A 24,634-nucleotide genomic window follows, 5' to 3' on the forward strand; every position below is an offset into this window, starting at 1 on the left:
GCTGTGTGGCAGGGTGCCCAGGATGGGGTCCGGAGGGCCCAGGGAGACTTCCCGTGTGCCTCTGGGACTGGGAACCACGGCTGGGTCCAGGGGCCAGGCTGGGCCCCTGGTCGCGTGCTCCAGCCCTGGGCCCTGTCCCCCAGCCTGCCACACTGCCAAGGGCCCAGGACAGGGTTCCGTTGTGCCCGGGGAGCCTCCCCAAGCTTGCCTGGGTTCAGGAGCTCCATCCGGGGCCCCTGAGCGCCTTTGGGCGGGCGGCCTCCCCACCCTGGGCTCTGTCCTTGGTCCTGCTGCGTGGCAGGGTGCCCGGGACGGGGTCTGGGTGGCCTGGGGAGGCTTCCCCTGAGCCTCTGGGCTTGGGAGCCCTGGCTGGATCCTGGGGCCCAGCCGTGCCCCGGAACGGGTCTTCCAGCCCTGGGCCCTGTCCCCCAGCCTGCCACACTGCCAAGGGCCCAGGACAGGGTTCCGTTGTGCCCGGGGAGCCTCCCCAAGCTTGCCTGGGTTCAGGAGCTCCATCCGGGGCCCCTGAGGGCCTTTGGGCGGGCGGCCTCCCCACCCTGGGCTCTGTCCTTGGTCCTGCTGCGTGGCAGGGTGCCCGGGACGGGGTCTGGGTGGCCTGGGGAGGCTTCCCCTGAGCCTCTGGGCTTGGGAGCCCTGGCTGGATCCTGGGGCCCAGCCGTGCCCCGGAACGGGTCTTCCAGCCCTGGGCCCTGTCCCCCAGCCTGCCACACTGCCAAGGGCCCAGGACAGGGTTCCGTTGTGCACAGGGAGCATCCCCAAGCTTGGCTGGGTTCAGAAGCTCCATCTGGGGCCCCTGAGGGCCCTGGGGAGGGCGGCCTCCCCACCCCGGGCTCTGTCCTGGGTCCTTCTGCATGGCAGGGTGCCCGGGACGGGGTCCCGAGGGCTCAGGGAGGCTTCACATGCTCCTCTTGGCGTGGGAGCCCGGCTGGGTCCAGGGGACCCGCCGAGCCCCGGATCAGGCCCTCCAGCCCTGGGCCCTGTTCCCCAGCCTGCCGCACTGCCAAGGGCCCGGGACAGGGTTCCGTTGTGCCCGGGGAGCCTCCCCAAGCTTGGCTGGGTTCAGGAGCTCCATCTGGGGCCCCTGAGGGCCCTGGGGTGGGCGGCCTCCCCACCCTGGGCTCTGTCTTTGGTCCTGCTGAGTGACAGGGTGCCCGGGATGGGGTCTGGAGGGCCCGGGGAGGCTTCCCCTGAGCCTCTGGGCTTGGGACCCCTTGCTGGGTCCAGGGGCCCGACTGGGCCCCGGGTCGGGTGCTCTGGCCCTGGGCCCTGTCTCCCAGCCTGCCGCACTGCCAAAGGCCAGGTTGGGGTTCTGTTGTGCCCGGGAGCCTCCCCTTGCTTGGCTGAGTCCAGGAGCTCCATCCGGGGCCCCTGAGGGCCCTGGGGAGGGTGGCCTCCCCACCTCGGGCTCTGTCCTGGTCCTGCTGCGTGGCAGTGTGCCCGGGACGGGGTCCGGAGGGCCCAGGGAGGCTTCCCCTGTACCTCTGGGACTGGGAACCCCGGCTGGGTCCTGGGGCCCGGCGGGGCCCTGGGTCGGGTGCTCCAGTCCTGGGCTCTGTCACCCAGCCTGCCGCACTGCCAAGGGCCCAGGACAGGGTTTTGTTGTGCCCGGGGAGCCTCTCCAAGCTTGGCTGGGTTCAGGAGCTCCATCTTGAGCCCCTGTAGGCCTTGGGGCGGGCGGCCTCCCCACCCTGGGCTCTGTCCTTGGTCCTGCTGCATGGCAGGGTGCCCGGGACGGGGTCCGGAGGGCCCAGGGAGGCTTCTCCTGAGTCTCTGGGCTTGGGAGCCCTGGCTGGGTCCAGGGGCCCCGCCGGGCCCTGGGACTGGTCTTCCAGCCCTTGGCCCTGTCCCCCAGCCTGCTGCACTTCCAAAGGCCCAGGTCGGGGTTCTGTTGTGCCCGGGGAGCCTCCCCTTGCTTGGCTGGGTTCAGGAGCTCCATCCAGGGCCCCTGAGGGCCCTGGGGAGGGTGGCCTCCCCACCTCGGTCTCTGTCCTGGGTCCTGCTGCATGGCAGGGTGCCCGGGACGGGGTCCGGAGGGCCCAGGGAGGCGTCCCGTGTGCCTCCGGGCTTGGGAGCCCCGGCTGGGTCTAGGGGCCCCGCCGGGCACGTCTCAGGTTCTCCGGCCCTGGGCCCTGTCCCCCAGCCTGCCGCACTGCCAAAGGCCCGGGTCGGGGTTTCGTTGTGCCCGGGGAGCCTCCCCCTGCTCCATCCGGGGCCCTGGGCCTCCTGTCCCCCATGCCCCGGCGCTCGCTCACTCTTTCATTGGGGCACAGGGTAACCAGATGGCTTCCCTTTCGTGCCCGGCCATCTGGTCACCCGCATCCCCTCGGATATCTGGTCACCCAGATCCCCTCGGCCATCTGGTTACCCGCAATGCTTTCCTATGGGGCGACCAGATGGCCGCACTTCCCTGGAAGTCCCCATGAGGTGCCATTTGCCTCTCGGATCGCAGCGAGGGCTCCAGGATGTCGGGTACTTTCGCGCCTTGGGTCCCCTCTGTCACATCGTGCGCACGGATTACAAGAAAGGGGGTAATTTTTCTACGGATTAATAGGGAGAGTCAGTAAGACCTCTGTGAGGTCCGGCGATTCTGAATCAGGGGAAGGCAGAACCCGGGTCTGCCCGCCGGGGCCCCAGGGGCCTGGGTACACTCCTGCCTCTCAGCCCCTTGCCAATGGTCCTTTTTTTCCGAGTTTGCTCAGGCATACCTCTGTGAGGTCTGGCAATGCTGAGACGGGGGAAGACAGCTCCCGGGCCCGCCTGCTGGGGCCCCCAGGGGCCGGGTATGCACCTGTCTCTCAGCCCCTTCCCAATGGTCCTTTTTCTCTGAGTTTTTTTCCACAGTCAGACCTCCGTGAGGTTCGGTGATGCTGAGACGGGGGAAGGCAACACCCAGGCCAGCCCATCGGGGCCCCCAGGGGCCTAGGTATGCACCTGCCTCTCAGCCCCTTGCCTATGGTCATTTTTTTTCGTGTTTGCTCAGGCAGACCTCCGTGAGGTCCGGCAAAGCTGAGACGGGGGAAGGTGGCACCTGGGCCCCTCCCGCCGGGGCCCTCAAGGGCCTCCGTGGGCCCAGGTATGCACCTGCCTCTCAGTCTCTTCCTGATGGTCCTTTTTCTCTGAGTTTGCTCAGGCAGACCTCCGTGAGGTCTGGCGATGCTGAGACGGGGGAAGGCAGCACCAGGGCCCACCCACCGGTGTACCCAGGGGACCGGGTACGCACATGCCTCTTGGGCCCCTTTCCGATGGTCCTTTTTCTCCGAGTCTGCTTGCCCTGGCAGCAGACAGGCAGGGGATGCTAAGCCAGCATACCCCCTGCGCAGGGTGGCCTTCCAGGGCATGCCCCAGCTTTACTCCGATCGATTGGGCACACTCGGTCCGTTTAGGGATGGACTGCTTGGCCAGCCTCGGCTGTTCTTTCAAGCAAAGAGCTTCCACCCCGCATGGACCGGCCGACTCGAGGGAGGGCCTGCCGCATGGCGGTAGGTGGTCCACCCTACCCAGCAGAGCGAAGGCCGAGTGGCCCGACAGCTCATGCCTCCCAGTAGTCTGACCCGAGCGGAAGGGGTCGGGTGGTGCCAAGCTCTCGGATGCTGCCTAGCCAGCGGGTCTGTGGGCCCTGTGTGCCACGCCGTCACCCCTCTCTGCCCAGCATGTTTCCACAGCAGCTCAGAACAATATTTCCGAGGGATTCTGCCGCTGCCAGGCCCCAGCACCCCTGCATCTTGCTCAGGCTGCGCCTCTGCCTGCCTCTCCCTCCCGGGGAGACGGCTGGGCGACTGCACCGTTTCACACCCCTCCAGTGAGCCCTCCAGCCCAGGCGGACAGGCTCCTTCTCCTGGCAGGCTCCCGAGAGATGGAGGGTTGCGTGAAGGTTGCCGGTCGGGGAGATGGGCATGCGGCTTCCACCCTGTCATCAGGTGCGGCTACCTGGTTGATCCTGCCAGTAGCATATGAACGTCTCAAAGATTAAGCCATGCACGTGTAAGTACACACCGCGGGTACAGTGAAACTGTGAATGGCTCATTAAATCAGTTATGGTTCCTTTGATCGCTCCATCTGTTACTTGGATAACTGTGGTAATTCTAGAGCTGATACATGCCAACGAGCACCTACCTCCCGGGATGCGTGCATTTATCAGACCAAGACCAATCCAGGCTCGCCCGGCGCCTTTGTTGACTCTAGATGACATCGGGCTGATCGCACGACCCCCTGACGGCGACAATACATTCGGATGTGTGACCTATCAACTTTCGATGGTACTTTCTGTGCCTACCATGGTGACCACGGGTAACGGGGAATAAGGGTTTGATTCTGGAGAGGGAGTCTGAGAAACAGCTATCACATCCAAGGAAGGCAGCAGGCAGGCAAATTACCCACTCCCGACTCGGGATGTAGTGACAACAAATAACAATACAGGACTCTTTCGAGGCCTGTAATTGGAATGAGTACACTTTAAATCCTTTAACAAGGATCCATTGGAGGGCAAGTTTGGTGCCAGCAGCCGCGGTAATTCCAGCTCCAATAGCGTATATTAAAGTTGCTGCAGTTAAAAAGCTCGTAGTTGGATCTTGGGATCGAGCTGGTGGTCCGCCGCAAGGCGTACTACCGCCTGTCCCAACCCCTGCCTCTCGACACCCCCTTGATGCTCTTGACTGAGTGTTCTGGGGGTCCGAAGCGTTTCCTTTGAAAAAATTAGAGTATTCAAAGCAGGCCGGTCGCCTGAATACTTCAGCTAGGAATAATGGAATAGGACTCCAGTTCTAATTTGTTAGTTTTCGGAACCGAGGCCATGATTAAGAGGGACAGCCGTGGGCATTCGTATTGTGCCACTAGAGGGGAAATTCTTGGACCGGCACAAGACAAATCAAAGCGAAAGCATTTGCTAAGAATGTTTTCACTAATCAAGAACGAAAGTCGGAGGTTCGAAGACGATCAGATACCGTCGTAGTTCCGATCATAAACTATGCCGACTAGTGATCCGGTGGCGTTATTCCCAAGACCCGCTGAGCAGCTTCCGGGAAACCAAAGTCTTTGGGTTCCGGGGGGGAGTATGGCAAAGCTGAAACTTAAAGGAATTGACAGAAGGGCACCACCAGGAGTGGAGCCTGTGGCTTAATTTGCCTCAACACGAGAAACCTCACCCGGCCCGGACACGGAAAGGATTGACAGATTGATAGCTCTTTCTCGATTCTGTGGGTGGTGGTGCATGGCCGTTCTTAGTTGATGGAACGATTTGTCAGGTTAATTCCGATAACGAACGAGACTCCTTCATGCTAACTAGTTACGTGACCCCCAGCAGTCGGCGTCCAACTTCTTAGAGGGACAAGTGGCGGTCAGCCACACGAGATCGAGCAATAACAGGTCTTTGATGCCCTTAGATGTCCGGGGTTGCACGCGCGCTACACTGAACGGCTCAGCGTCTGTCTACCCTTTGCCGAGAGGTGCGGGTAACCCGCTGAACCCCGTTTGTGATCGGGATTGGGGATTGCAAATATTGCCCAGTAAGTGCGTGTCATAAGCTCGCGTTGATTAAGTCCCTGCCGTTTGTACACACCGCCTGTCGCTACTACCGATTGGATGGTTTAGTGAGGTACTCGGATCGGCCCCGCCGGGGATGACAACAGCCTTGGCAGAGCGCCGAGAAGACAATCAAACTTGGCTATCTAGAGGAAGCAAAAGTCGTAACAAGGTTTCCGTAGGTGAACCTCCGGAAGGATCATTAATGGCGGAGCGGCCGGAGTGACCGACGATGCCAGCCTGAAGCCCTCTGCTGCCTCTTGAAAGCACACACCATAGGCACAGGGCCCGGCCCTGCCCTGGTGCGCCCCGGCCGGCGGAGCGGTCCGCAGCCACATGGGGTGCTTGGGTGAGGACCGGGACTTCGGAGGGTCTCTTACCCCGGGTAGGGCCTGACCGATGTGTGAGGGACCGGGTATGGGGGCGGCCCCTGTCCCTCTCTGAGACGGAACCCAAGATCACCCGGCACCACATCCCCTCAGGTGGGGGAAAACCGAATGGCAGTTCATCCCCGGGCTGGTACCACCCCTCCCTTGAAAGGCTGTGGAGCCGGCTGGATCCTCCCACGCCTGAGTCCCGGCTCAACCGGGTTCCGGGCTACCGGGGAGTGGCCCTTCTCGTGTGGCAGGGCGGCCTGGAAGAGAAGGGGCCAAGGGCCTGTGAGGGGACCTTGGCTCCTCTCTGTGGGAGGCGTGTGGGATGGGGAGTCACCTTGCTCTTCCCTTTCGGCATCTCTGACCCGTACAAGGATGGTGGTGGGCTAATTGCCAGTCACATGACCTGAGGGGAGGGTATTTAGTTCTGGCTCTCCCCTGTGCGAGTGCTTGGTATCTTACCCTGCTTGGTTCCGGTTCCTGGTCTGCTGTTACATTGGGTTCCTGGTTGGCTTACTCGCGGGCCCGCGAGCAGAGTCTTTTGTTCTCCCCTGCCAGTTTCCTTTCTTTGTCCTTTCCCTTTTTCTGGTTCTGAGTCCCTGTTCCCGTTTTGTTTGCCCATTTCCCTTCCGAGTTGCTTGTCCTGGGCTTTTCTGGACATTTGGAGCACTGCCAGATTATTTGGGGTGCTAGGGCTCTAGTACCCCCTTTTTTTAGTGGAGATGTGGAGTGGGGACCCCAGCAAGTAGCGCACGGCTGTGTGTTAATGTTATTTCTCCCGTCTCGACTTCCGCAATTTTTGTAGTCTCTTGTCGTTGTTGTGCCTTTCTTTGGGTGCAATCGGCGTTCGTCAGGAAAGAGGCTGAGATAGTGTTCCGAGTGTTTGTAGTTTCCCTTTTTGCCCTTTCAGTTAGTTATTTAGTTGAGGACTACTGGTTAGGGGTTTTTTTCTGTAATTTTTGTGACTTTTTCCCCCTGTTGGAGTATGGAGACAAGTGTTGGGACTTTCTTCGTTTTGTGCTGACCCTACAGTTAGCTTCATTTCATGTATCCACAGGACCAGCAATGCACGCACAAGATATTCGGTAAGGGAGTCATTGTGCTATGTTTTATATGTGAGGGGCATGGTCATAGTGAATGAAGGGAGGGGGTTGATTATACGTTTGTCTAAATAGTAACATGGTGCCTTTATTCTTCAGGTGCATGCAGCTACGTACAGGTCATTTTCTGGGTCAGACGTGGTCCCTCCCCTCAAGTCTCCCTTGTCTTCCTATTTTTTTTTATTACCACCCCTCCCGGTGTTCATCTGCTTACCCAGTGCGAGGATTCCACTGGGCGGCAGGTGGGCAGGCGTAGTGGATTGGGCCGTACTTCGCCCCTGCAGTGGTAGGGGCTTCTGAGGTGGAACCTAACAGCTAGCTGCGAGAATTAGTGTGAATTGCAGGACACATTGATCATCGACACTTCGAACGCATCTTGCGGCCCCGGGTTCCTCCCGGGGCTACGCCGGTCTGAGGGTCTCTCGATCATCAATTGTCCCAAGGCTTCCCCGAGACATGGCTGGTGCCGTGTCAGGGTTAGCTTCGCTTCCCCTTCGTCCCCCCACAAGGTCAGGCCCCCCTATTGTCCCGTGGCAGGGCCCCTGCTGGGTCTTGCCGCGGAGGTACGCCGCTGGTGCACCTGGCCCTTGAGAAAGGGGCCTGGCGACCGGTCCACCCCGGGACCTGTCCCAGGGCGCCTGGCTGCATGCCGCACTTTGATGTCGGTGGTGTCCCACCGGCTGCTCAGGCATCCACCTCTGCGGCTGGCTTCCCGGGGATGTTGAAACCCTCAAGATACGATCTGGGGAAAGAGGGTTCACTCTGCCGGGACACCAGGACACCCCCTGCTCCGGCAGGGGAAGCCTGGCCTTCCCCGGCAACCCACTTTTGACGCTCCAGCATCATTCTTTTGACTACGACCTCAGATCAGATGTGGCGACCTGCTGAATTTAATCATATTACTAAACGGAGGAAAATAAACTAACCAGGATTCTCCCAGTAATGGCGAGTGAAGAGCCCAGCGCCGAATCCCCGCCTGCCGGCGGGTGCAGGAAATGTGGCATACAGAAGACCGACTCCCCTGATCGAGGCTAACCCCACGGACGGTGTTAGGCCGGTAGCGGCCCCCGGTGCGTCGGGATCAGGTTTTCTCGGAATCGGGTTGCTTGAGAATGCAGCCCAAAGCGGGTGGTAAACTCCATCTAAGGCTAAATACGGGCACAAGACTGATAGCCAACAAGTACCGTAAGGGAAATTTGAAAAGAACTTTGAAGAGAGAGTTCAAGAGGGTGTGAAACCGTCGAGAGGTAATCGGGTGGGGTCCGTGCAGTCCACCCGGAGGATTCAATACAGCAGGAAGGTCGGGGCCTGGAAGTTCTGGATCCCCTCTGCGGGATCAGCCCCCGGCCCCGCAGGATGCATTTCCTCCGCGGCGGTGCACCGCGACTGGCTCTGGGTCAGCAGGGAAGGCTTCGAGGTGACACGTGGCCCTCCTCTCCGGCGGAGGGTGTTACAGACCCCTGGCAGCAGCTTTGCCGTGTCCGTGGGGCCGAGGGAGATTCGACCGCCTCCGCGCCCTCCCCCGGTCACCTGTCCCCAGCTGCCCCTCGGGGCACGCCGGAATGGTTGAAGGGGGGACCGGGCCCCCTGCTCCTGGTGTGACTGTCGACTGGGGCAGACTGTTCTCAGTGCACCCCGACCGCGTTGCGCAGCTGGGCAGGGAGGCCCACGCCGGGCGCCAGGGGCCTGCGGTGATGTCAATTACCCGCCCAACCTGTCTTGAAACACGGACCAAGGAGTCTAACACGTGCGCGAGTCGGCGGGCCGAGCAAAACCCTGTGGCGCAATGAAGGTGAGGTTCGGCATGCGCTGGCTGAGGTGGGATCCCACCGTGCTTCCAGCGGCGGGCGCACCACCGGCTCGTCTTGCCCACTCTGTGGGGGAGGTGGAGCATGAGCGTGCATGATAGGACCCGAAAAATGGTGAACTATGCCTAGGCAGGGCGAAGCCAGAGGAAACGCTGGTGGAGGTCCGTAGCGGTCTTGATGTGCAAATCGGTCATCAGACCTGGGTATAGGGGCGAAAGGCTAATCGAACCATCTAGTAGCTGGTTCCCTCCGAAGTTTCCCTCAGGATAGCTGGTGTTCGGAGCCCCCAGTTTTATTTGGTAAAGCGAATGATTGGATGTCTTGGGGTCGAAACGATCTCAACCTATTCCCAAACTTTAAATGGGTAAGAAGCCCGGCTGGCTGGCGTGGAGCCGGGCATGGAATGCGAGTGCCTAGTGGGCCACTTTTGGTAAGCAGAACTGGCGCTGGGGGATGAACTGAAGGCCGGGTTATGGCGCCCAATGCCGACGCTCATGAGACCCCAGAAAAGGTGTTGGTTGATATAGACAGCAGGACGGTGGCCATGGAAGTCGGAATTCGCTAAGGAGTGTGTAACAACTCACCTGCCGAATCAACTAGCCCTGAAAATGGATGGCGCTGGAGCGTCGGGCCCATACCCGGTCGTCGCCGGCGCTGATAGCTACAGGGGCTAAACCACGACGAGTAGGAGGGCCGCTGTGGTGAGCACGGAAGCCCAGGGCGAGGCCCGAGTGTAGCCGCCGCATGTGCAGATCTTGGAGGTAGTAGCAAATATTCAAGCGAGAACTTTGAAGGCCAAAGTGGAGAAGGGTTCCATGTGAACAGCAGTTGAACATGGGTCAGTCGGTCCTAAGAGATGGGCGAGCGCCGTTCGGAAGGGAGGGGCGATGGCCTCCGTTGCCCTCAGCCGATCGAAAGGGAGTCGGGTTCAGATCCTGGAACCCAGAGTGGCGGAAACGGGCAGCCCTCGCAGCGTCCAGTTCGGTAACATAAACTATCCCATAGAAGCCGGCTGGAGCCCCAGGGAGAGTTCTCTTTTCTTTGTGAAGGGGAGGGTGTCCTTGAATGGGTTCGCCCCGAGAGAGGGGGGTTCCGGCGGCATCTGGTGAGCTGGGCCTTGAAAATCCAGGGGAGATGGTGTAAATCTCACGCCGGGCCATACCCATATCCACAGCAGGTCTCCAAGGTGAACAGCCTCTGGCATGTTGGAACAATGTAGGTAAGGGAAGTCGGCAAGTCAGATCCGTAACTTCGGGATAATGATTGGCTCTAAGGGCTGGGTCGGTCGGGCTGGGGCGCGAAGCGGGGCTGGGCGCGCGCTGCGGCTGGATGAGGCGCCTCCCTCCGGGGCAAGCCGGGCCCTTCCTGTGGATTGCCCCAGTTCCAGTGGTCACCTCTCCCCGTGCCCCCTCCTCGGGGGCACAGGGCCATCGTTCTGCCTCGGCCGGCGCTTAGCAGCTGACTTAGAACTGGTGCGGACCAGAGGAATCTGACTGTTTCATTAAAACAAAGCATCACGAAGGCCCGAGGTGGGTGTTGACGGGATGTGATTCCTGCCCAGTGCTCTGTATGTCAAAGTGAAGAAATTCAATGAAGCGCGGGTAGACGGCGGGTAATCGGTTGTAGTGGCCTTACCTCCCAGTGGTCCCGCCGGTAACTGCCTCTGAAGTGCTAGACTCTGCATAGAGAAGCATATAGAGACAGGCCAAACAAGGTTCTATCATGGCAGCGAGCGTGATAGTAAGAAATAGCGAAGCAAACAAACCCAATTCCAGATGGGGTAGTTCCTGGAGAATAAAAACTCCATTAAGATGGCGTAAAGAGGTGCTGTCTTTCCCAGAAATCATTAACCTCCTCACCGAATTTGACAAACCAGCACCCGCTTCCAACAATGCAACAGTGAACAACGATCCAGATCACAATATAGGCCCTAGTTCACCCTCCATAGCAGAAGAAGACACAACAAAAGACCTCAGCAAATCCATCGAGTTTGTGGCCTCCTCAGCCAACAATGACATTGGTACAACAAACTTTGAAAATCTACCCGATGTATACGAGGTCAGCGAAAATGTAATAACAAAGAAAAGTGACTACACAAAGAAAGTCACTTATTGGAAGTACCCAAACGAAAAATATAAATGTGACGTATGTGGAGACATAATGAGAACTTTTAAAGAACTGAGAAAACATGTCTCCAACAAACACAAAGGCTTCTATCTTAAAATGTACTTTTCAAAATGTGATAAAGAAGCCGAATACCACAATATTGCATGCCATTATGCCAAATGTAACGGAAGACCTAAAAAAGGAGAGCTGCCATTCCTGTGCAGCTTCTGTGACCTCAGATTTGGAACAAAAATTGGTGTTTCTCAACATGCTCAGCATGCGCATCCAAGAGCGCAAAATGAGGCTAGACTAGCAGCTCTAGCAAGCAGCAAAACGTCAAAATTATGGTCACAGGAAGAAATACTGCTACTAGCAGAATTGGAAAAAGTATATGAAAATAAGAGGAATATTAATGCGCTGATGGTTCCACATTTTGACACTAAAAACAGAAAACAAATTGCAGAAAAAAGAAGAGATAAAAGAGATAAAAGCAAAAAATCCGCAAAAGATGTACTGCAAGCATCAAATGTTTCAGAAAATGACTCTTGCGATGAACAGAGGTTACAATGGAAGTAACAACAGAAAAGCGCAAAGACTTTATCAACCGCAAATATGTGCAAAAAATCAAGAACTTTGATGAACTGGAAGACAGAATCACAGAAATCGAGAAGTACACCCAAAACGTAAAGCAACACGATGTTGCTATGGATCTGATGGATGAGGTAGTGACTTATATCGCAGAAAACACCACTGATATAAGTCCTACACCAACAAGTGTACCAACAAATGAACCAGCAAGAGAACTCAATAATGAGCCTATGAACTCTGCTCAAGATGAGCCCCAGAATGCCTCAGTAGAGAACAAGATAACAAAAAAAGATAAGAAAAACAGAAGGCTTAATCGGACTCACAAGAAAAATTATGCCAAAGCAAAGGGCAGCTATAAAGAATACCAGGCAATGTTTCAAAAAGACAAAAAGAAAATTACCAGGATTATCACTGATAGGGCAGAAGATGCTACTTGCCAAATCAGTGCTGATGAAATCTTTCAATATTACAAAAACATATTTGAGAAAGAAAACAAGAAAAATCCTAATTTCATGCCGATTGATCGGATACCAGAGGATTATGAAATTATAAATCTATGTAAAGAAATAACACTGCTCGAAATAACTCATGCCTTTGAGGACTCCAATTTAAAGAAAGCAGCGGGGCCTGATAAGATTGGTCTGAATGACTTGTATAAAGTGCACAGCAAAGAACCAAGACTGCTGCCGAGAATTCTATCGTCTTGGTTGATGATGAGTAGAGTACCAGAAATTATCAAAAAGAACCGATCAATTTTGATACCCAAGAATGTACTGATTAGTGAACTAAAAAAAATCAGTAACTGGCGTCCAATTACCAACAGTACTGCATTCATGAAGTTATTCACAAAAATATTAACTAAAAGACTTTCATTTTTTTGTTAAATTGAATACGAGAAAAAAAAGGCTTCATGAAGGTGAGAGGATGTCACGAGAATCTGACTCTTCTGCAAAATATCATAAAAGGGGCATGAATAAACAGTCACTCATTAACAGTCGTTTTCATTGATATATCGAAAGCCTTCGACTCTGTCAGCCATGGTCACATTATAGAGTCTTGCAAGGCAAAGAATTCCATCATACATCAGAGACATAATAAAAGACTTATACACTGACTCAACAACATCTTTCAAGGGAAAGAACAACAAATCAACTCCTGAAATAACAATGAAATCTGGGGTCAAACAATGTGGCTCTTTATCCCCACTACTATTTAACATTGACATGGATCCTCTGATCTGTGATCTTCAGAAAAATGGCAAGGGCTTCACATTTGGATCACTGAAAAAATGTAAATGTCGCATATAAGCAATTTGAAACCTTGGCAGCTGTGTAGAGCCTCACTATACAGGGACATCTAGTAATGAATGATCTGAGGTACTGCACCCTCACACATCCAAGAGGGATATCCAGCCACAGCCTGAAGTACTCATTCCCCTAACAAAATGAGATGAAGAAATCTTTGTTGTCAGAGGAGAGGGACTGTTGTTAGTTTTTGCATTCTCCCTTCATGAGAGGATGTGGTCTCACAGCCAGAGCTGCCGACCTCGGAGCAGAGAACCAGGTTTGAGCCATGGCATCAGCAATCTGTGATTCTGGGTAAATCGCTTTAATCTCCCCGTGCCTACCAACAAATAGTAAATGAATGTGCCTTTTTGTAATGTAATGGTGCTCATATAAAACACTCCAATATCTTGGGGTCGAGTTTGCAGTACACAAGTCTTCAAACAAATTATTTATTTATTTATTTATTCAATTTAGAGAGCGCACTATCACCTTGCAGGCATCCTGGCGCTAAGCAGCTCAAAAGTAGAAGTGAGTCAAGCCGGAGGTCAGCCATCTAGTTCTTAGGGAACAACCAGGTTTTAACACGTCTCATAAAAGAATTTCCCTGATTTGCCTGATCTCCCAGGGGAGTTTGTTCCACAGTCTAGATGCTGCCACCCCAAAGGATCTGCCCCCGACCTGACTTTCTTAAATCTTTGCACCTTCACCAGTCTGGCCGAGGACAAATGGAGCAGTCTTGAGGGGGTGTACCAGTCAATTATTTTGTGCAGGACCACCAGTCCTACCCCATGAAGGGCTTTAAAGACCAGGCAGAGCGATTTAAAGTGCATCTGTCTCAGAGGGAGCCAGTGAAGTTTTGCCAAAGCTGCAGAAGCGGAGGACCTTCTAGATAGTCCTAACACTAGTGTGACCGCTGCTGATTGGATCCTTTGTAGTCTGTCCAGCAGAAAGTTTGGGGAATCCAGCAGGAGGGTGTTGCAGTAGTCAAGTCTACTGGGGATGGTACACCTTGCCACTAAGGCGCGCGCCTGAGAAGGTAAAAGCGGAATTTTTTTGCGAAGGGACCTAATGATTGCAAAACAGGAGGCTGTTGTTTTTGTAACCTGGGCTTCCAGGGAAAGCTTGCAATCAAACATAATGCCCAGGTTGCAAACAGTTTTTATAGACCGACCTGTGTTTGAAAAACCCGGGGGCCAAAGATTGCCAGGAAGAAGACAAGGGATCCTATTCGCAGCACACACAATCATCTCTGTCTTGCCAGCGTTGAACTTTAAGGAATTGGCCTGGAGGCACCGGGCCGTGTCCTGCAGGCAATTCTAAAATACCTCCACAGACGTTGAATACTCTCCATCGAAGGAGAGGATCATCTGAGTGTTGTCTGCATAGTTCACAATATCGTGAGACTTTATGACCGCAATCAGTGGTTTTAGGTAAATGTTAAATAAAATAGGGCTGATTGCCGTTCCCTGAGGTACACCATGCAGCACATTAGAGAAGGTGGATTGGAAAGGAGGGAGGAACACTGCCTGCTGTCTATCCTGCAGAAAAGAACGGAACCAACGTAAGGTGCAGCCTTTCACTCCGGCCTCACTAAGTCTTTCCAGCAGGATTCAGTGATTTACCGTATCAAAGGCGGAAGACAGGTCAAGCAGGATCAGGGCAGCTGCCTGACCCCTGTCTGCCTGCCTTTGAAGCTCATCCATGACGGTCACCAGGGCAGTCTCCGTCCCATGTGCCGGTCGAAAGCCAAACTGAGCCTCTTCCAACCAGCTCTGTTGTTCAAGGTGCATGGAAAGTGTGATGGCAACAGCACGTTCCACAATTTTAGATGGGAATGGCAGTAAGGAAATGGGTCTATAATTTTTAGAACATTCCGGATCTAGAGATGGCTTTTTCAGTAACGGGGACACTAGGGCTTGTTTCCAATGTCTGGGCACTACCCCACTCACTAGCGACTGATTACAGATTAGGCGAAGGGTAGGGAGGAGCTCATCCTCATACTCCTTCCAGATCTTATGTGGTACTGGATCCAGGGGTGAGCCGGAAGTGATACCCTGTGCCAAGCGATTGAAATCTTCAGCTGAAAAATAGCCTGAACTCAGATAGGATTTCAGTATCCTGCCACCCCCGGCCATTATCCACACCCTCCGACTCCTCCCTTGTAGGGGCTCCTGAGCACCTAGCCTCAGATGCAGTGTTCTCGGCTGCCAACTGACCGCCCGCAAGATCATTGATAATCAGTTGGATCTTTTCCTGGAAGAAGCTAGCCAAGTTCTCGCAAAGTTCTTGAGAGGGAGCTATTTCATTCCTAGAACAATCAGGGCTGGTGAGACTGTTCAGAATGTTAAAGATGCTTCTAGAACTATTACAGGCATTACATATTAGGTAAAATAGTCAGCTTTGGTCCTTTTAATCGCATTTTTGTACTCCACAATTTTTTGTTTCCACAGCAGTTTGTCTGTCTCCTTATATCCATGCCTCCATGTCCTCTCAGCCTGTTTACACCCAAGTTTCAGGTCTTTTAGTGAGGCATTAAACCATGGGGCAGAAGCTTTACCTTTACCTCTATGTTTTTTGAGAGGGGCGCAGGAGTCCAGGATCGAGGTGATCCTTAGACACAGTGAGGCATAGTTCTCCTAAATATTATACTGTAGTTTGGAAATTTGTGATTTTGGTAGGGTTGCACCATGCGCAAAGCCACAAAGTACAAATAAATGAACATAATTTTCAACAGCTGGAGGATTGTGCTTAAAACTCATTGGACCCTTGGAACAGGAATGAATCCTTTTTGTAGCGACACAATTTATAGCAATTCGAAAAGAGAGGAGCAGAACTTTATGCAGCTAATTAATAAAGAGAGTAAAGTCCAGGAAATGACATCTGCGGGAAACCCAATACTCAGTGGGAAATTTGTATTCCCACTATCCTTTGCTACACAGCAGCCATAGTTTCATTCTTGCATGAAAAATTACATTATTTAAGAGTGTATCATGTGATAATTTTGTTTTCAGCTTTGTTTATTATTTATATTTGAGACACTTTAAGGTGAATTTATACCCCCGTAACATTGGTGTGATCTAAGTTCACTGTAATCTGTGTGATAGTGAAGGGGGAGATACTGTGTCAAATTTTGGAGGATTCCTGCGGGGATCCGATAATCAGCTCGTGGGCTGCCTTCCGTTTAAAGCCCGGCCACAGTAATTCGGGAAGAGAGCACGTCATCATGTGTACGCCATTCTCATTATGCCGCACGTTCCCCCTTTAATACTGTAGTTTGGAAACTTGAGGTTCGTGGTAGGGTTGCACCACCCGCAAAGTAACAAAGTACAAATAAATGGACATAGTTTACAATAGCTGGAGGATTGTGCTTAAAACTCATTGGACCCTCAGAACAGAAATGATTCCTTTTTGTAGTGACATATTTTATAGCAATTCGAAAAGATCGGAGCAGGACTTTATGCAGATAATTAATAAAGAGAGCTAAGTACCATTACAAAATAGTAGTACAGGAAAGGGCGTCTGCAGGAAGCTTCGGTTGAAAATTTGCATTCCCACAATACTTTGCTACACAGCAGCCACACTTTCATTCTCGTATGAAAAATGACATTCTTTAAGAGTATATCATGTGATAATTTTGTTTTCAGCTTTGTTTAATATTTTTATTTTGAGAACGTTTAAGGTGCATTTATATCCCGCAATATTGGTGTGATCTAAGTTTTATTTTTAAGTTTCTTGTACCATTAATGGCAACCTTTTTTCCTTCAATCACTGCATGTGATAGTGAACGGGGGGATACTGTGTTAAATTATTGGAGGATTCCTGTTGGGATCCGACAATCAGCTCGCGCGCTGCCTTCTGTTTAAGGCCCGTCCACAGCAATTCGGGAAGAGATCACGACATCCCATGCGCCTCGTTCTCATTAGGCCGCGCGCTCCCTCTTTCATTCTGAGAAGGTGTGACCTTCGTTATTATGAGAAGACAGCTGCGAGCAAACTGTCAAGCCCAGAGAAAGTGCGGCATGTGTGGGAGTAAAGAGGCCAATAGCCTTGGAAGGATACAAATGACGACATGGTCGTCATGAGGAGGGACTAACAAGCCTAAAACCAATCGGAAGGCAGTATTTATGACCTAAGCCAATGAAAAAGATGGGCGGAGAGTGAGCAGAGCTTCCACGAAGCTTCCACACTATACTGAATACTGCATGCCTTGCAAAGCGAGCAGCGCATGCGCTGCAATGCTATGCTCGACAAAAAAGGGTTATGGCTGCCATCAAAAGCTTCAAACAGCAGGTGTATGATTGGTATCAGGAAGTCAGGAACAGGACACAACTGTGCCCTATTTCATGAGTGTCACTATGCACTGGAGGGGGAAAATAGGAACACACTTCAGTGAGTGATCCATATAGTCCTGGACAAGATGTGCGAAGCACAACAAAAGATCTGCCAGTCGTTTGGGACACGGTAAGAGCAAAGGACACAACTATAGTGTATCTGTATTTCTGTGTTTCTGCCCCACGGACTCATATAAGAAAGCACAAATGAGTAATTGCCTGATTGACACCTATGTGTGGATGTGGATGTGTCTTCCTCATTTATTCAACCAGTTTCAGTTGCTATCATCACCCACCAGACCCAGCAGCTACTGATGGTTGTTTATGCATGTCCAAATATCAATTTGGCTACTGTGTTTGCCCTTTCACCTTCTTTCATCTCTCTGCTTTTTTAGATTGCAGGACTAAGTGAGGCAGCTGAAGAGCCCATGATCCATAGTAAGGGATGAATGTTGCCATATCTAGGAAATTGGGTTTTTGATTGAGGAAGCAACAAGCAACAAGCACAATCCCTGTCGGGGTGAACCACAAACGATTACATTAACCAATGCTTAACCCTCTAGGCACAAAAGCAGTCATGCTTAACTTGGAGGCACTATGTTAGGTATTTATGGAGCATACAAACAGTAATAAAGTGAAACCATAGAAAAAATCCCACAGCAATTTTTAGCAAAATATAGTAAAATGGAATAAATCAAATGACACCCAAATGACAAAAATACAAATAGTAGAACTGAACATATGTAGTTTCAAAGTGTTATGTAAGTATATTCCCTAAAAGCGTGAAGCGCCACTGCCGGTCTTCTGGGAGCGCTAGACCGGGAAAAAATGACAAGTTCAGGTAAATTGCGATGCAGCTTGTGCCAGATACAGGGACCAGGTTAGTCCCACTGGCAAAGTTACTTTCTCAAAGTGAGTTACGAAGAGTTCCATTTTCGATGGAGGAGGCTGCAAGGAGCATAGAGAGTGTCACGAATGGTCTTCACTGTAGCAGCCATGAAGATCGGGTTGGGCATCGCAGGGGGTCCTTGCTGGAGCTTCACAGTGGCGTTCATAGCGGTCTGTAGTTGCTGCAGCACAAAGTACAGATCTCCCATTGCCGGTCATCACTGGCAGTCGCTGTAGCGTGAAAAGTGGGGTTCAGAAGAGCATCACATTGGCTGTCCTTGCAGTGGCAGAGTTTAACCCCTTCGCTGAGGGGGTTATTCCCTTGCTGTGCTGTGGGGGAGGGGGGAATGCACAGCACCGGCATGCTCATGATAAGCTGAGCTCGTCATGAGCTACAGTGCTCCTGTGCAGGTGCATTGGCTCTGTGGAACGTTCAGCACAGCGGGGGGATGCACCGGAGCACCGTGGCTCATGACGAGCTCAGCTCGTCATGAGCATGGGAGGGGTTAAACATGAACAGGTCAGTTTGCAGTTGCGAAGAGCCTAAGACACCAGGATTCCATCCTTACTTTATGAGGAGTGCATTCTGATGCCAGCCACGAGTCCAGGACCTCACTCTAGCAGAGACTAGCAGTTCTCAGACAGGTCCAGTTACAGCAAGTCAGCTGGGCATTTTAGGGAGGCCTTTGGAGATGTTGTGTCCCTGTAGCTCAGAACTGGAGGTCCGCCACGTGACCCTTGGAATCATTCAGGTTAGTCTGGGATAATCGGAGCAGGTCTAGTCTTCCTTCATAGAGAGCAGAGCAGACGTCAAGCATCAGGGCAGATCTGTCTATGAAGAACAAGGCATGCCTAAAACAGCAGGGTAGTCCTCTAGTATCGGCGGAGCAAGCTTTTGAAGAACAAGGCAGGTGTCAAGCAGCTGGCAGATTTTTCCTCTGTAGTCCACAGGTTCAACAGTGTACTGAAGAGTTGGTCTGAGGGTCCCATATGTATACATGGTGCCATCCTTTGAAGTGGGAAAAACATCTAGGATATCCTCCTGGAAACCTGGAAATGTCCTTCCTTCTCCTGCCCAGGTTCCAGGTGGCTTAGATTGCCAAAGGCCTAGTGTCAGGTTCCTTTGTGAGAGTACTGGAGGCAGCCTTTCGAATTGTAAGTTGGGCAGGGAACAGCTCCACCCCACCCATTGGCCATCCTGCCAACACCCAGTCCCCCTTTGACTTACTGTCTGAGAGGAATACACAAAGGCCAACTGCTAACTTTTCACAGTCACGTGACTCAGGACACAGGCTTCAGGCACCAAATCATTAGTACAAGTAAAATGCAAACTTTCTAAAAGTGGCCATTTCATAATTGTCAACTAAAATCTGACTTTACAATGAAACCAGGTTTTTAATTACAATTCTTTGCAGACCATACATGACAATTCTACCTGTTGACAAACAAAGGTTAACACTTATTCAATATAAGAAGGTAACACAATGTTATCCTATGAGAGTGATAGGCCTCACAGTAGTGAAAAACATTTTTCACTAGCAGAACTTATGAAACTTAAAAGTAAATGTCCAACTTTTTAAATGCACTGCACCTTGCACTATGAACTGTTTAGGGCCTACCTTGAGTTGTGAAATATGTATTAAAATGGGAGGTTTGGGCTTCTCAAAAAGTTTATTTTGCCAGGTTGAATTGACAGTTTAAAATTGGACACAGGCTGCAGTGGCACGCCCAAGACATGTTTTAATGGGCTATATAAGTTGGCATTGAACAAAAAGTATGATGTTCCTTGGGGTCAGGGGGTAGGGAGGGGAGAAGGCGGTTTGCACAATAAGCACTGCAGGCCCTCCACTCACATATCATATACAGGGTCTGGATACAAGTTGTATCATTTTACTGGGGATTCATAAGTAAATTAAATGTGCCAATGAAGTGTAGGCCAATTTTAAAATGTTTAAAGGAGTGAGCACAAGAACTTAAGGTCATGTTGGCAGTGGTAAAGTGCACAGAGTCCTAAAGTCAACAAAAACGAAGTTCGACAAACAGGAGAGAGGGCAAAAAGTTTGGGGGAAGACCACAACAAAGGCTGTCAGATCCAACACCATATATCTGATGGTAGTACTTAGAAAAGTGCCCTTGGCTCACATTACTCTACACAGTCCTCTAGGGAATTGTAGGTTGGCTGTTGCAATGTTGCTGCTGTAGTTACCAATCTGCCCATGCTCCATCAGATTTGGCAGCGTATCAGGCAGTGGTTGTCTGTGGCCATTCAGAAATTGAAGAAGTTTACTGATGGCTATGTGAAGTATCATGAGATATATTTGCAGAATGTCTCTTTTCTTTAGTGACTCTATTTTGCTTCATTATTGCATGTGTTCTAAAGCAGCTGCAAGAATCTATGACTGATATCTCTAGATGCCAGTCTACTAAATGCTACACCGTGTTCAGACTTGTAAGATATTGTAAATCATGTGCTCTATGTTAGCTGGATGTGTCAGGAGATTAAGAGGCATGCCACCAGGGGTATCTGCTGCCACCTGAAAGGTTTTAAAGGGAATCATTTGTTTTTGAGGGTGGTGCATGGGGACTTTGTAGTGTTTGTCTGCTTGGTGTACCCATCTCTCAGGATACAGTTAATATACTTTGGTCTTTGCATCCTAGTCAAAATCCAGCTTCTTTCAAGTATGGCTGTAATGTTATGAGCCTAATAAGCATTTAGAGTACATAGAGAAGGGTGTTTGCACAAAATATTGATTACAATTTTTTTTTCTTTTTTACTATTTTTTTTTGCATTGGAGGCAAAACAAAAGCAGATACATCAGCATATTATATTTTTCGAAAAAATAAAAAATATTGCATACTAAAATTCCACAGAGTTTAACAGTCAATCTTGACTCATTCCATGCAAACAGCATTAAATCTCTGCATCGACTTTAAGCCTCTAACTTTAGCCAAGGCCTTCTCCCTCTGAAAGAACTCCATAACAGTAGCCCACTATTCTGCTGTATTACAAGGTCTTGGGGAAATCCAATCTCTGGAGATAGCTAATCTAACAGTAACTATAATAATAGATGTTAACACCTTGGCTGCTAAGGGGTTTTCCCCTCCTGTGCTGACATTCCATGAATCCCTTTATTCATGACAAGGTCAGCTCTTTTTATTTTTTTATTTTAAAGTATGTTTATTATTGCAAGAAAAAAATACACATCAGTTCACATATCAATGGTATGACAGAGTATTATCACAAAGTATATCTTTAGCTATCAAAAAGAGCAACTGAAGAAAGAGAAAACAAGAGGGAAAACTGTACAGTACATTTTAAATAATTATATATTGTGCCAAACTAATAGTAGATAGTCACAAATAAGAAATTCCGTTTTTTAAAGTTCGAAAAAGTGTTTCCAAATCCTTTCCTTTTTTTTAAAGGCTTTTGGACCTCTATGTTTTGCTAGTGTAAGTTCCATGATTCTTATTTCGCTGACCAAAGCGCACCATTCTGAAATATTAGGGGGATCCTTAGATATCCATGTTCTAGCTATAACTAATCTAGCACATGCAAAGAGTATAGTTAGGAGGTCCTTATTCAAGCAATTGATTTCTTGGATGTCTAAAAGGATGAAGTGTGCAGAAAGCACCGGAGTTGTGATTTGTTTACGTTTTAAGACCTCCATTATTCCTTTCCAATATATAGATAATTTAGGAAAAGAAAACAGCATGTGTTCTAATCCTGCTGCATACAGATCGCATTTTGGACATTTAGTTTTATCAGTTGCTGAGTTCCCCTGAGTCCAGGCAGATATTCTTTGTGGGGTATAGTAAAGTTGTGTGATTGTTTTATAAAGTTGTAATCTAAGATTGGAAGAGTGTACTATAGTGTTTATATGGGATAGTGCCGCTGCAATCTGTATAGGGTTAATATCCATATTAAGTCTACCAGACCATTTGGTTGCAATTTTGATAGTATCATCACACTTGCCGTTAGTTAGATGTTGATAACCCAAGCTTATTAATGATTTTGTTTTTTCTGACTATAGACAAGCTAATAAATCAGATTGGGTTATTTCTGTTATTTTCATTTTACAAAAGAAAAAGTCTCTTATTTGCATGTATTTAAAGTACATATCGTTTGTTAGACCATTTGTTAGTTTCAATCTTTCAAAATCTAAAATTCCTTTTGAACCGTAAAGGTCTCCCAGTGTATTAATACCATGTCTGATCCAGCGGTTTCCTGTCCCATCTGAAAAAATACCAGGAAGACCTGGATTGTTCCAGAGTCTAAGTTCGGTATTAAAAAATGAGCTTTTGTCGATAGACAAAATTTGATCCCAGATTTTTTTAATATGTTTGGCCGTCTTAAATTTAACTCGTTTGAAATAGTTCGGATCATGTACGCGAAACAAGAATTGATTACTATCTGGCCCTAGCATGTAGTGATGGAAAAATAGAGGACTTTCGTTTTTCATTAAACTTCTTAGTCGACGAAAAAAAGTTGCTAAAAAGTACAAATTAAAATCAGGAAATGTAAGACCGCCTTTTGCTATTGGTAGTTCCAGAAGCTTTATAGCCCTACGAGCTTTCTTAAATCCCCATACGAAGCTGCTACATATGCCATCTAGTTTAAAAAAAAAAAGTTTGTTAGGTTGTAAAGGTATAGCCCTAAATAGATAAAGTATTTTAGGTAATATCTTCATTTTTATCAAGTTAAGTCGCCCTATTAAGCTAAGTGGTATCTTGTGCCACTTTTTGAAAGTTGAAGCAGTTTCTTTTAATAAAGATTCATAATTCATACTTAATATGTTCTCAACGTTGTTAGCTAATTTAATTCCTAAATAAGTAGCATTTTGACATATATCATATATAGGTTCTTCTGGAAGATAGTTAGCAATAATTTGTGTTTTGTTCACATTTAATTTGTAACCTGATACATTACCGAATTTTGTCGCTTCTTCAATTATCTCAGGTATTGCCTTGTTTATGTCTGTTGTATAAATCGCAATATCATCAGCAAAAGCTGTTAGTTTGAGGCTCTTTTCGCCGTGGTATACTGGAGTGATATTAACCTGTTCCATTAGCGCATTTAAAAAAGGTTCAAGGGACAGAGCAAAAAGTAATGGGGAGAGAGGGCAGCCTTGCCTTGTTCCTCTTCCTATCTTGAAGTTAGCTAAGTCTTTTCCCCCATAACTAGTCTTGGCCAGCGGGTTATCGTATAATGAGCAAACCCAATCCAGGAATGGTCCGGAGATACCCATTTTCTTTAACACTTCCCACAGGTATTCCCACCCCACTCGGTCAAATGCCTTTTCCGTATCTAACATGATCATACCGAGTGGGGTGTGAGTAGTCTCTGCAACATCGAAAGCTGTAATTGCCATATTTACATGGGCAGTGGTGTCTCTCCCCATCACAAATCCATGTTGTTGTAGGTTAACCATATCTGGCATGATGGGAGCGAGACAATTAGCTAGGATTTTAGAAAAAATCTTAACATCCGAGTTGAGCAAAGAGATTGGCCGGTACGAGCCGCACTCTTTTTCGGGTTTGCCTTTTTTGAGGAAGAAAACTATTTTAGCTATTTTCCAAGATGATGGTGCTTTCTTAGATGTGAGTATTGAATTGATCACTTCTTCCAAAAGTGGATACAGTTCTTTAGCAGAAGTTTTATATATTTCCAAAGGTAGACAGTCCTCTCCAACTGCTTTTCCTAACGGTAAAGCAGCGGTTGCTAATTTTATTTCAGTTAATGTTATCTTTGAGTTTAGTTGTTGAGAAACTTCTGTGTTTAGGTCCCTTTGTGTTGATAAATATTTATTGAGGTATTGTATTATTGTGTTTTTGGAGGGTATGTTATCGGGGGTGTATAGATTTTGGTAATAATTAGCAAACTGATTTAAAATTTGGTCTGCTTGTTCATAAACGCCTTGATCTAGCCCTATTATTGCCTTGATTTTGGTTCTAGCTTTTTTATCCGCTGTCTTATATGCAAGTACTTTGCCTATGCGATCGCCACCTTCATACTGAGCTAGTTTATATTTATGGATTTTTGAGCTATATCTTTCTCTTAAAGTTTTTTTGATACAAAATTGTAATTCAGCTAGCTTTATTCTAATCTCGTCAATATCAGTTTTTGATTGCGTCGTGGCTTCGGCAAGCTGTTGTTCAACTTGTAATATGTTAGAGGTAATTCTCTTACTAGCTCGACGGTTCTCGGCATTTGATGTCAATATGTATTGCTGGGAAAACCCCCTGATGCTACATTTACAAGTGTCCCATACTGTATTTATATTAGCAGTATTGATGTTAAGTGATATAAACTCTTTTATATGTTCTTTCAATAATGTTATGAACCCGGCTTCAGCCAGTAAGTATCTTGGGAATGTAAAATTTTGTGTTTCTTTCTTTTGATCTCTTATTTCAAACTCGAGTAGCAGTGGGTTGTGGTCTGATATAATTTTTGGGCATAATTCCAATTCACAATGATCTGCTATATGATCTGATGCCTATATCATGTCTATTCTAGAGCAGGATCTATGTGGCGCTGAGTAGTAAGTGTGGCCTGCTATTAGAGGATATTTAGAACGCCATATATCTTTCAAGTTGTTTAATCTTGCCAGTTCTAATA

The 24,634-nt window shown here is 49.4% G+C and overlaps 3 pseudogenes; all 3 read left to right on the forward strand.

Moving 5' to 3' along the window:
- The first annotated feature begins 3,945 nt into the window (after positions 1 to 3,945).
- On the forward strand, positions 3,946 to 5,743 carry LOC147727929 (18S ribosomal RNA; annotated as a pseudogene).
- A 1,567-nt stretch (positions 5,744 to 7,310) lies between these two features.
- Positions 7,311 to 7,433, forward strand: LOC147727930 (5.8S ribosomal RNA; annotated as a pseudogene; the record flags this gene model as incomplete).
- Positions 7,434 to 7,892: 459 nt separating this feature from the next.
- Positions 7,893 to 10,023, forward strand: LOC147727931 (28S ribosomal RNA; annotated as a pseudogene).
- The last annotated feature ends 14,611 nt before the right edge of the window (positions 10,024 to 24,634 follow it).

The sequence above is a fragment of the Lissotriton vulgaris genome, chromosome 3_1, assembly GCF_964263255.1.
Source record: "Lissotriton vulgaris chromosome 3_1, aLisVul1.2, whole genome shotgun sequence".
Classification (NCBI taxonomy): Eukaryota; Metazoa; Chordata; class Amphibia; order Caudata; family Salamandridae; genus Lissotriton; species Lissotriton vulgaris.